Raw genomic sequence first — 9,321 nt, forward strand, 5'->3', positions numbered from 1 at the left:
GTATTTTATTTAAATAAGGATTCAGGTCACTTAATTCTAACAATCTCCACTTTGACACGAATTCTCAATGAAAAAGTTCTTCATCGCGACCTCTTAATGAATAAGTTCTCCACCTCTTCCATAAAACCCCTTAAGGGTTTAACTTCAATAATGAACATCAACCAAGTCTAAGCAATGCTCAAACTTGGTTATAGGAAGTGATTTAGTCATCATATCTGCTAGATTTTCATGAGTACTAATTTTGCTCACAACAATTTTGCTCACAACAATATCACCACGAGCAATAATATCACAAACAAAATGATACCGAACAACTATGTGTTTTGTTCTCTCATGAAACATTTGATCTTTTGTAAGGAAGATGACACTCTGACTGTCACAAAATATTGTACTGATTTGAAGGTCTTTATTGAGTTCACTAAAGAGTCTCTTCAACCAAATGGCTTCTTTACAAGCCTCAGTAATTGCTATGTACTCAGCTTCAGTGGTAGGTAAAGTGACTGTTGTTTGCAAAGTGGCTTTCCAACTGATTGCACAACGTCCAATTGTAAAGACATAAGCTGTGAGAGATCTTCTTCTATCAAGGTCTCTAGCAAAATCAGCATCAACATACCCAATGGCTCCATCTCTAGTTCTTCCAAACTGTAAGCAAACATTAGTAGGACCTCATAAGTATCTTAAAGTCTACTGAACTGCTTGCCAATGTTCTTTACCGGGATTCACCATGTATCTGTTAACTGTGCTGACTGCATGTGATAAATATGAACGTGAACAAACCATATCATACATGAGAGATCCCACTGCACTAGAGTATGGAACATGTGACATGAACTCAATATCATCATCTAATTATGGAGATAATACCGATAAAATTCTGAAATGGGCTGCTAAAGAAGTACTAACAGGCTTAGCACTCTGCATATTGAACCTGTAAAAACTTTCTCAATGTACCTTTTTTTACTTAGGTACAATTTACTTGCTTTTATATATTTGAAAATTTCCATACCAAGTATCTTCTTTGCTGATCCCAAATCTTCCATCTCAAATTCTTCATTTATTTGGGCTTTGACCTTTCTTATCTCTCTTTTATATTTTGCTACTGTAAGAGGCCCAATCTGCCCGGGCCCATTACAGAAAACAAACCAAAAATAAATTAAAATAAAAATCAATAAAAGTCCAAACTTATTAGTCCAAAACAGTCAATTTATAGCCTTTACCAGCCCAAATACAAATTATAGCCCAAATTTCAGAACCCATTTTACAATAATAACCCAAATTAAACTTAAATTAACCCAAATTCGTAGGACCAAATTGCAGTGGCCCAGTAACAAGCCCAATGACCCAAAGTTTTTCAGAAACAGAAACCTTAGGGATTCCTTTCTGCTTGCACTGCAACTGGCTTCCAGCGCAACCCAGCGCCGCACGTGCGCCTCCGTTCCTCCAGCTGGCTCCGTTCGTACCTACAACAGACTAACAACCCACAACAGATTGACAGCAAATAGATCTAAGGAAAAATTTCTTGTATTTTTTTTATTCTTTTTTCTCTTTATTCTGCTCTAAAAGAAAACCGAATATAATACTGTAAAGGGACTGGAATACATATACAGGGCATTAAAAATCAGTTTTGAAGGTGATTCTAATCTGGTTTTTCTTTCGATTTTGCTTCTATTTCTTTGATTTATCCACTGCATGTAAAACAAATAAAGGGGAAGGACTTATCTTTATAATGGCCTTCGAATCCTTGTTTGCTTCATTGAAATCGAAGCTTAGATGGGGATTAAGAGGATATGGCTTCAAATGGGATCAGGTTAGGCCTTCGTGTGACCCCATCCGCCGACTACGGTGGTGAAATGGTGTTTGGGGTGGTACCATTTAATTCGGCTAAATGAGAGAGTAGCTTAGGTTTTGTTTTGATTTTTTTTAAATGGCTAGATGTTTCATTTTAGGGTTTATTTTTGTTTTTATGAAGAGCATCAGACAACATCGTTTTAGGCCAACTTCAATGGCCTCAAAACGGCACTATTTAGGAGACATGGCCCGATGACCCGACCCACGCATTGCTGGGATCCGCACTTTTTGGTATTTGTGGGATAATTGCGCAATTCGTCCCTCCCCTCCTGCATCGATCCTTAATTAAGCCTCAATCATGTTTTATTTCTTTTTTACATTTTCCCTGAGATTTGCGCATTGTTATAGTTTAATCCTTATTTGAATGCTGCGTTTTGAGATTTGGGATATTTGTATTCCAAGTTCCTGCTCATTTGTGTGCTTTTTATTTCGATCCTCGGCTCTGTTTTAATGATTTGCTTTATTTATAAAATATCCTTTCAATTTTGTTTCTTATTTCAATTAAGTTTAAGTTTATGTTTTTATATTCTTAAATTTTATCTATCATTCATTTTTTTAACCTATTATTTTAACATACTATTTTGAACTATTTTATTAATTTCATTTTGTTTTTTTTTTCCTCTTGTATATCGTCGAATTGTTTTATTATATAATTTATTATTTTAAAATTTTCTCCATGCAATTCTATGTTAAAATTTTTATATAATATTTATCCTCACACATTCATATTTATATACATATATATAATTTACATCAAATTACTTATTTAAATTCATTTTCGAACATGTTCATATACTTCTTCTTTTAAATTTATTTATTTATATTATTTGTGTCTTTTAAGAATCCAATTTTGGTATTATATTTTGTTTGTTTCAAATATTTTCCTATATTATTATCCTTTTATATATACATTATTTATATTAAGTTTTCATTTCATATATATCACCATTTATAAACCAATATGTTTTATTTTAAATTATTTTTTATATTATCTATTTCAAATTTCTTCTTACATAATATCTATTTTAATAATCATTCATAAATTATTAGTTTCATTATTTTTATACATGTAAACTATTTCAAGCCCTGGCATGTGTTGTTCATTCGTAAATTTTCATATATTTGATAGTTTATAAATTGTTTTATATCACATTGTCTACTGGTTTTCATATTGTTTTGTATATTATGTGTTGTTTTAGTTTTCATATTATTTCACGTATTATTGTTTCATATCGTTTATTAGTCTTTTGTATTATTATTTCAATTTTTGTTCATCTATATTCGAAACTTATTATATTTTATTCTAATTTGTTTATTGGCTGTGAGCTCATTGCTATTGTGTGTATATTAATTTGTTCTTTTTTGTTCATTTGTATAATATTTCATCTATGTATATTGTTCCATGTTTGTAACTTTGATTTTTCTACATTATTGCATCGTGATTCAAATTTCAATGTTTTGATTAATATTGGTCGTCTCATTTTTATTTCAAGTAAATCAAGTAAAGGTGTTTTGTGCCGGTTTTATAATTGTAAATTTGAAAATTTTCCCAAAACAAAGGCAATGTTTGATATTTGGAATTTCGAGAAATTGTGCCCTAACATACTGGGTTTCAATTTTCCGTTTGTCCAAATAATCAAATATCTCTTTAAAGTTTTGTTCGTGTTTTTTAAACTTCAAAACAAGGCAATGTTCTATGTTCAGAAATCTGAGAAATCGTGCCCTAACATGTTAGGTTTTGGTTTTTCGTTGGACCAAATAATTGGATATCCTTTTGTAATTGTCAAATGTATGAGCTTTTGGAAATCAAGAATCGATCGTGGATTCGAGGTTTTAAAAGGTCATGTCCTAACGTACTGGATGTGATATTTTATTCCTTCATAACAAGAGAATTTTAACATCCAATTCGAGTTTTTCAAATGTTTTAAAAGAAACCGTATTTAAATTTTAGACATAAGGACATTATTTAATCAATTAGGTACCAATTCTAGGCGTAACGAGGGTGCTAATCCTTCCTCGCACGTTACTGACTCCCGAACCCCTTTTTTTTTAATTTTGGTAGGCCAAAATTGATTTTTTAATAAAATCAAATATTTTATTAGGTGATCCGATCACACCTAAACAAAAAAGATTGGTGGCGACTCCATACCTTGTTTTAAAGTCGATCCCCGTTTTTCAAAATAAAAAAAATGGTTTCGACAATTGCTATCAACATGTCATCAACATAAAGGAGTAGATACACAAAAGAACCATCACTATATTTCTTTAAGTAAACACAACTGTCAAAGCTACTTCTTTTGAAATCACAAGAAGTCATAAAGGAATCAAACGTCTTGTACCACTGTCTTGGTGACTGTTTTAAACCATAAAGGGACTTTTTCAACAAGCAAACATAGTCCTCTTTTTTAGAGATTGTAAAACCCTCTAGTTGTTGCATGTAAATATCGTCCTTAAGCTCTATATGCAAAAATGCAGCTTTTACATCTAACTGCTTAAGCTCCAAATCATGCATGGCCACAATACCAAGCAAAGCTCAAATCAAACTATACTTCACAACAAGGGAGAACACATTCGTGAAGTCCACTTCTGGAATTTAACTGTAACCCTTTGCAACAAGCCTTGCTTTATATTTGGGTTATTCAACTCCTGGAGTTAATTCTTTCTTTTTAAACACCCATTTACAACGAACAACCTTTTTACCTTTAGGAAGTTTCATAAGATCCCATGTTCTATTTTTGTGGAGTGATTCCATCTCCTCTTGCATAGCAAACATCTGCTTTTCTGAGTCTTCACAGCTAATCGTCTCAGAATAATTAGATGGCTCTTGGTTTGCATCTATATCTTCAGCCACATTTAAAGAATAAGCAACTAGATCAGCCTCAGTATGCTTCTTTAGAGGTTTAATTTCTCTTCTAGTTCTATTTTTAATGATAGAGTATTATGGTGAAGAAGTAACTCTATTCTGAATTTTTGTACTGGCTTGAGGAGTCAACTATGTTGTAGATTTTGAATTAATCTGACGCTCTACCTGCTTTTGATTTTCATTATTGGAAGAGTCTTTAAGAGATAAGTTAGGTAGCATAGCAGTTTCATAAAAAACAACATCTTTTCTAATCACAACTTTTCTATTTTCAAGACACCATAACTTATACCATTTTACACTAATTTTATAACTAAGAAAAACATATTTAATGGGTCTCGGTTCCAATTTTCCATTAACATGAGCATACGCAGGACTACTTCTTGTGGAATCTTTTTCTCAATGGCAACGAATGGAGATCGATTGATGAAAAAACATGTAGTAGAGGCTGTTTCGGCCCAAAATGACTTTGGTAAGTTAGAATTTGACAACATATATCAAACTTTCTCTATGATAGTTCTGTTCATTCGTTCTGCAACACTGTTTTGCTGTGGAGTAAGACGAACTGTTAAGTGTCTCACGATCCCTTCTGACTTGCATAGTTTATTAAACTCATCAGAACAAAACTCTAAGCCATTGTCTCTGCGAAGGTATTTTATTTGTTTTCCTGTCTGTTTTTCAATCATAGTTTTCTAAGACTTAAATACAGCAAACACATCGCTTTTCTACTTCAGGAAGAACGCCCAAAATTTTTTGGAAAAATCATTAATAAAAGTTAGTATATAATTAGCTCCACCTCTCGAAGGCACTCTGGATGACCCTCACATATCAGAATGAATATACTCCAACATTCCCTTCGTGTTATGGTTTCCTTTGGTGAATCAAACTTTTTTTTGCTTCCCAAAAATGTAGTGTTCACAGAACTTTAGTTTGCAAATTCCTTGCGCATTAAGAAGTCCTTTTTTGCTCAATTTTGCCATGCCATTCTCACTTATATGCCCTAGGCGCATATGCCAAAGTTTAGTAATATCATCATTTGACAAGGAAGAGGAAGCGATAGCTACATCACCAGTAACAATAGAACCCTACAAAACATAAAACTTGATAGTCTTTCTCTATCATTTCATCACAACGAGAGAACCTTTGGAAATCTTCAACACCCCATTTTTAACTGTGTATTTGTACCCTTTTGAATCAAGAGTGCTTGATCACGATTTTTGTGACAAGTAAGTTTTATATATTTATAATTAATCATTCTTGAAACTAACTATTATCATGATGTAGGCAAGTGTACCTATCGAACAGTAGTATAGTTTTAGCAAGACTGGATTATCAAACTCAAAGGAACTAAAAGTACTAGTAATGACTGTCTTTTTATTATCTAGCCTAAGAATGAAGGGGTTTTGCTTTAACTAACTAATTATCTAAACTAATAATTCACAGAAAATAGAATTGGGGAATTACTTGTGGAAAAACGATTGAATTAAAATAATACCTAAGGAAGAATCCACCTAGACTTCACTTGTTATTCTGACTTCGAATCAGACGATTTATTCATTTAACTTATTCTGTAGAGATCTCTAAGTTATGTTATTATCGCTATTCAAGACTAATAACGTCTAATCCCTAGCTTGAGTAATTGAGACTTTTCTCTAATTAACACCCTAGGGTTGCATTAACTCAATCTATGGATCCCCTTATTAGGTTTCACCCTAATCCGGTAAAATCTTGTCACCCTATCTCTAGGCGTGCAATCAACTCCGCTTAATTATGACAATTGTACTCTTAGACAGGGTCTATTACTCTTCTGAATAAAAGCTTAACTTGAATCAATATCCTGGAATATCAAAACAAGAATTAAGAACACATAATTAAAAACAAGCCAAATATTTATCATACAATTCAGAAAATAATGACAAGATTCGTCTTAGGTTTCATTCCCCTTAGGTATTTAGGGGATTTAGTTCATAACTAAAAAGGAAAACATCTCAGAAGAATAATAAATACTAAACATAAAGAAAACCCAAAACTCCTAGAGGGAAATTGAGGGGAGATCTTCAGTCTTGATAGTGAATCCGACTTCTGAGATGGATCAATTGGCATCCCTTGAGCAGTTCCCTGCCTCCTTCTCTCTGTGTCTCTTTTCTTCCTCCTCTAGGGTGTATTTATAGGCTTTGTAATGCCTAAGAACCCTCAAAATTAGCCTTTTCCGAAATAGACTCAACTTGGGCTCGGCAGGGACACGCCCTTGCGCCATGCCCGTGTGCGATTACTTTAGGCCATGCTCGAACCTGTTAGAATGGCACGGGAGTGTGTTCTACCCGTGTGAGTCGTGCTTCGATTCTGCCAAATTGACACGGTCGTGTGGTCTGCCTGTGTGAGGAAGTCCAGGTCGTGTTGATTTTGTACTTTGGCCCATTTTCTCCGTTTTTGGCCTGTTTCTCGTTCCTTTTGCTCTTATATGCTCTCCTAAGCATAAAACATGAAATTAAGGCATTAGGAGCACCGAATTCACCAGTTCTAAGGAAAAATCATCCATAAAATGTGTTAAGCATGGGTAAAAATATGTATAAATTACGGTTTATCAACTACCCCCACACTTAAACATTTGCTTGTCCTCAAGCAAAATTCTCAACTTATAATCAAAATAAATTCTTCTCAACTTATAATTTCTATCGGTAATATCTCAAAATAATCCGTAGGTAATCATATATTGAAAATTTAACTGAAAGAACATCAAAGTTTCAAACATTCCAAGTTGAGCACTTTATTATGAAAATATAGGTGTCTTCCCTCGTCTAAGTAATTACCTTTGATTCAAAATGTCACAGAGTGTCACATCCTCACTAAAGATTCACTCAAATCACTCGAGGTGTTTAAGGACAATAAATGAAGCATTCAATAGTCAATAATGAAAAGTCATTACCATAGGCTTGCATGAAAATCAAATCTCCCCCACTATAAATTGAGATGATACATCAATCAAAAGGTCTTTAAAGGGTTGTAATGAAGCTTGGTTAAGGGGTGTGGTCACAAGCTGAAAGAAAAAGTTAGAGTCGAGATTGAATTGAAAAATTACCTAACTAGAAAAATGACTAGTCATTAATCACGTACAACAGAGCTTCTTCTCAGAATATGGAATTTAACTTCTTTGGCTCAAAAGATCACTACTACTAATATGTATACATACATCTTTTTAAGAACAATTCAAATAACTAATTATTAAGAACAGGACATAGCTATGCAATTTATTCAAATCAAATCTCGACAAAAATAGGGATCAAAATAATTGAGGGGATTTCAATAATAATGGGTTAAAGGTTAATATTAAGGGTAATACAAGAAATAGGTTGTTAGGCTCAAGGGGGTTCACTAAAGGTTAATTGTGAAGGTAGGCTTTTGTGGAGTGAGTGGGTTAAACATAAGTGCCTTTCTCATTTTGACATATCAAATCAAATGGTATGGTCTTGACATGCATAATCAAGCAAGTTCTAGAATAACAATTCAATACTGACGCACTTATAATGACAGTGAGCATGAAAGAAATAATAGATGCTCTAAAGGCTCAAGATCTCACAAAAAAATTATGGCTTTTTGATGTTTAAACTTGTGAATTCTAATTTAAGATAATACCTAGACTTAGGGAAACAACCTAAAATTTTTAAATTCTTAAAAATCAACTTATCATGCTTGATTCCCTAATGTCTTAAATTTAAACAATCAATGCATAAATGCCTATTGATAAACACCAAATTATACATAGTTTTACTCCAAATACTTAGCATATTTATGGATGTTTACTACTAGATTTGTGGATTTTGGTGTTTTTAATCCGGTTATTTCATGTTTTGTACTCAGGAGAGCACCAAGAGTCAAAAGAAGCAAAAAACGAGCTAAAAAGGGACAAAACGGACCAAATCGATAAGATCACACGATCTAAGCCTTGCCACACAGGCATCTCACACGCCTGTGGCCTTCGGGGGTGTCAACCAAGGTTGACACAATTCACACGGCCTAGCCATTGAGCCCACACGACCGTGGAAATTTAACGGATCGAACACGGCCTGGCAATCACGTCACACGGCCGTGGCACACGGGTGTGTCCCTTTTTCAAAGAGTTGTATTTTACACGAAAAAGGGTACTTAGAAAGGAAGAAAGCTAACCCTCCCCTATATAAACACCCTAAGTATGACCCAGAGAGGGGGCCTCTTCTAGAACTTTTCTGGAATACAGAACCACACGCCAGGAATTACTTGAAGGGAGCCAGACGATCCATCCCAAAAGCCGGAGCTACTCCAAGACTGAAGATCTCTCTCAGAATTCCTTCAGGGGTTTTAGAGTTTTCTTCATGTTTTGTTATTTTTATACTTTTGAGATGTACTCTTATTTTATTATGAACTAAACCCTTAGATACCTAAGGGTGATAAAACCTATGATGGATCTTGTTATTATTATCTGAACTGTATGATAAATACTTGATTTGTTCTTAATTATGTGTTCTTAATGCTTGAGTTAATATTCCGGATATTAATTCATGATTTGATGTGCTTATGCAGAGGAGGAATAGACCCTACCTAAGAGTAGATTTGGCATAATTAAGCGGAGTTGATCG

This window comes from Gossypium hirsutum, chromosome A10 (assembly GCF_007990345.1).
Source record: "Gossypium hirsutum isolate 1008001.06 chromosome A10, Gossypium_hirsutum_v2.1, whole genome shotgun sequence".
Taxonomy (NCBI): Eukaryota; Viridiplantae; Streptophyta; class Magnoliopsida; order Malvales; family Malvaceae; genus Gossypium; species Gossypium hirsutum.